The sequence below is a fragment of the Setaria italica genome, chromosome VIII, assembly GCF_000263155.2.
Source record: "Setaria italica strain Yugu1 chromosome VIII, Setaria_italica_v2.0, whole genome shotgun sequence".
NCBI classification, from domain to species: domain Eukaryota; kingdom Viridiplantae; phylum Streptophyta; class Magnoliopsida; order Poales; family Poaceae; genus Setaria; species Setaria italica.
In genome coordinates this window covers 8068789-8073084 of record NC_028457.1, presented here as the reverse complement: position 1 = coordinate 8073084, position 4296 = coordinate 8068789, and positions in this window count along the sequence as shown.

The following is a 4296-nucleotide window of genomic DNA, read 5'->3' as shown; positions in this document are numbered from 1 at the left end:
GTAAGAGTACTTCTACCTCAGGTACGCTTGTTGTTAATGTTATAGACAACATTTTTCTCACTGATACAATTATTAATTCTTGGGTATTTGATACCAGATCGGTTGCTCATATTTGCAATTCGATGCAGGGAATGATAAGAAGTAGAAGCGTGGAAAGAGGAGAAGTTGATTTCCGCGTGGGCAATAATGCAAGAGTTGCTGCGTTGACCGTCGGGACGATGCAACTCCACCTCCTGTCAGGATTTATTATGGAGTTGAATAATTGTTATTTCGTTCCTAGTTTAAGTCGAAACATTTTGTTTCCTTCATGCTTGATGAAGGATGGTTATTCATTTGCGAGTGAAAACAATGGTTGTGTGATCTCTAAGAATGATATGTTTATGGCTTTTGCACCCATTGTGAATGGATTATTTGTTTTAAATCTTGATGGTTCACCTGTCTGTAACGTAAGTGCTAAAAGGCCTCGGCCTAATGATATGAGTCCTACCTACTTGTGGCATTGTTGTTTGGGTCATATAAGTGAAAAGCGCATGAAGAAGCTCCATTCTGATGGACTTCTAACTTCGTTTGATTTTGAATCATACGAGACATGTGAGGCTTGCTTGCTAGGCAAGATGACAAAGATGCCTTTCACAGGATTTCCTGAGAGAGCAGTAGACTTGTTGGAACTCGTACATAGTGATGTATACGGACCAATGAGCACGACAGCTAGAGGAGGATTCCAATACTTCATAACTTTCACTGATGATTTTAGTAGATATGGCTATGTCTACTTGATGAGGCACAAGTCTGAAACCTTTGAAAAGTTCAAGGAATTTCAGAATGAAGTTGAAAATCAGCGTGACAATAAAATTAAGGCCCTATGATCTGATCGTGGAGGCGAGTATTTGAGCCACGAGTTTAGCAATTATCTAAAGAGTTGCGGAATTGTTCCACAACTTACGTCGCCTGGAACACCTCAGAGAAACGGTGTATCCGAGTGATGTAATCGAACTTTGTTAGACATGGTTCGATCAATGATGAGCCAGTCGGACCTACCGTTGTCATTTTGGGGATACGCTCTAGAAACAGCAGCTTTCACACTTAATAGGGTACCATCTAAATCCGTAGTTAAGACACCATATGAGATATGGACTGGAAAGGTTCCTAGTTTGTCTTTTCTAAAGATTTGGGGATGTGAAGTGTTTGTCAAGCGACTTCAGTCGGACAAGATCACACCCAAGTCGGATAAGTGCATTTTCGTGGGATATCCAAAGGAAACTTTGGGATATTATTTCTACAACCGATCAGAAGGCAAAGTGTTTGTCGCTCGGAACGGGGTTTTCCTAGAGAAAGAGTTTCTCAAAGGAGAAAAGAGTGGAAAGACAGTGCATCTTGAAGAAGTTCAAGATGAGCCGATCGGGCAAGAATCAATGAGTGATGCTAACGTAGCAGAACAAGTTGAGATACCCATGGCAAGAGAAGCACCGCCACAACCACGAAGGTCGACAAGGCTCCGCGAAATGCGGGAAATACTATTGTTGGACAATGATGAGCCTGCGACATATGCAGAAGCAATGATGGACCCAGACTCCAAAAAATAGCAGAGTGCCATGCAATCCGAAATAGAGTCCATGGGAGACAATCAAGTTTGGAACTTGGTTGACCCGCCTGATGGTGTTAAAGACATAGAGTGCAAGTGGATCTATAAGAAGAAAAAAGACATGGATGGAAATGTTCACATCTATAAAGCACGACTTGTCACTAAAGGTTTTCGACAAGTTCAAGGAGTTGACTACGATGAGACCTTCTCGCCCGTAGTGATGCTTAAGTCCATTCGGATTATTCTAGCTATAGCTGCATATTTCGATTATGAGATATAGCAGATGGATGTCAAGACATCTTTCCTGAATGGAAACCTAGCTGAGGACGTGTATATGATACAGCCCGAGGGTTTTGTCGATCCGAAAAATGCTGAAAAGGTCTGCAAGCTTCAGAGATCCATTTATGGATTGAAGCAAGCATCTAGGAGTTGGAACATTCGTTTTGATGAAGTGGTCAAAGGGTTTGACTTCACCAAGAACGAAGAAGAGTCTTATGTTTACAAGAAGGTTAGTGGGGGCTCTGTAGTATTTCTAATCTTATATGTGGATGACATATTACTGATTGGAAATAACATTCCTATGCTTGAGTCCGTAAAGACTTCACTGAAAAATAGTTTTTCGATGAAGGACTTAGGGGAAGCGGCATATATTCTAGGCATTAAGATCTATAGAGATAGATCGAGAAGGCTTATAGGTTTAAGCCAAGATACTTACATTGACAAAGTGTTGAAGCGGTTCAGCATGGAAGAGGCAAAGAAAGGGTTCTTGCCTATGTCACATGGCATACATCTCAGCAAGACTCAGTGTCCTTCGACTGCTGATGAGCGGGATCGCATGAGTAGAGTGCCATATGCCTCGGCTATTGGATCTATCATGTATGCAATGATAAGTACTCGCCCAGATGTTTCATATGCGCTAAGTATGACAAGCAGACACCAATCTGATCCAGGTGAGAGTCACTGGACAGCGGTGAAAAACATTCTTAAGTACTTGAGAAGGACTAAAGATATGTTCCTCGTCTATGGAGGTGAGGAGGAGCTCGTTGTAACAGGTTACACCGATGCTAGTTTCTAAACCGACAGAGATGATTCAAAGTCACAATCAGGATTTGTGTTCACGCTAAATGGTGGTGCTGTTAGTTGGAAGAGTTCCAAGCAGGAGACGGTGGCCGATTCTACGACAGAAGCCGAGTACATCGCGGCTTCGGAAGCCGCGAAGGAGGGTGTTTGGATAAGGAATTTCCTCATTGAGCTTGGTGTGTTCCCGAATGCGTCCAACCCATTGAATCTCTACTGTGATAACAATGGGGAAATTGCACAAGCAAAGGAGCCAAGGAACCACTAGAAGAACAAACACGTAATGCGGCGATTTCATCTCATTTGAGACTTCGTTAACCGGGGTGAGATCAAGATATGCAAAATACACATGGATCTGAACATTTCTGATCCGTTGACAAAACCACTCCCGTAGGCTAAGCATGATGCGCATGTAAGAGCTATGGGTATTAGGTACCTTCTAGATTAACTCTAGTGCAAGTGGGAGACTGTTGGAGGTATGCCCTAGAGGCAATCATAGAGATGATGATATTCCATTTGTATTCATGATTTGTATATTGTGTTCATTGAATATCCATTAAAGGCTACTTGAATTGATTTGCAATTATGTGAATTGTATGTGAAACTCTTTACTTGTATGGTTATTCTAAAGTTGTCCCTAGTCGGAGTTCATGTGAGGACACACATGAATATTAGACTAGCACATGTATTAGTTGATGACTATGTTTCACAAGTCATGAACATGGAGATGTTGAACTAATAATGTGGACACATGTGGAGACATATGCTAGGACTGACCCAACACGAGAAGTAGTTCTCTCTCTTTAAACAACATATACACTTTATCCTTAGACCTGAGATTGTCGCGTGTATTCAAGATGTGGATCGACCTACTTAGGGGCTATCAAACGCTACGCTGTAACAGGGTAGTTATAAAGGTAGCTTTCGGGTTTGTCAAGAAGCATGCTATGAGACATGGTCAATCAAAATGGGATTTGCCCCTCTCTGATTGAGAGTGATATCTCTGGGCCCCTCGAGTGATCGGATCCGAAAATGCATGGCCATGCTACGTACGGTTAAGAGTTAACCTACAAAGAGATTCCGAATCACAGGATCGAGAAAGAGCGGTCGGCTTGAAGCTAGACCAAATATCATGAGGCAAAGGGAATAGCATGTATATTATGTTGTGATGGTTCGTCTGATATGATCTTCGTGTGCGTATAGGAGTTGGCACGTCTTGCTAGAGGCCGCTACCGACTATTGGGCTGAGTAGGAGTACTCGGGCCATGTCTATACGTATCCGAACCCATAGGGTCACACATTTAAGGGGTTGGAAGCCCAATTCGGATATGATCCGAGTTGGATTAGGTTTAGAAGTACTAATGGGCCTCGGACCCAGAGGCCTGTTAGGAACCTCTATAAATAGAGGGGTGGGGCGCCCTAGGGTTTACACCTTTTGGCGAAACACATCTGCTGCGCCTCCCACGCCCTCGCCTGTTGCAACTCGCGGATCTAGCAGTCCGGCTTGCGACGCTTCCTCCCTGCACGTGTGGATACCTTGGAGGTGTTGCGCCTGCAGCACTTGGACGAGCCGCCGACGAGCCACGACGAGCCGCCGACGAGCCGCGGCACGAGGGAGATCTTGCTGCACGTGGACG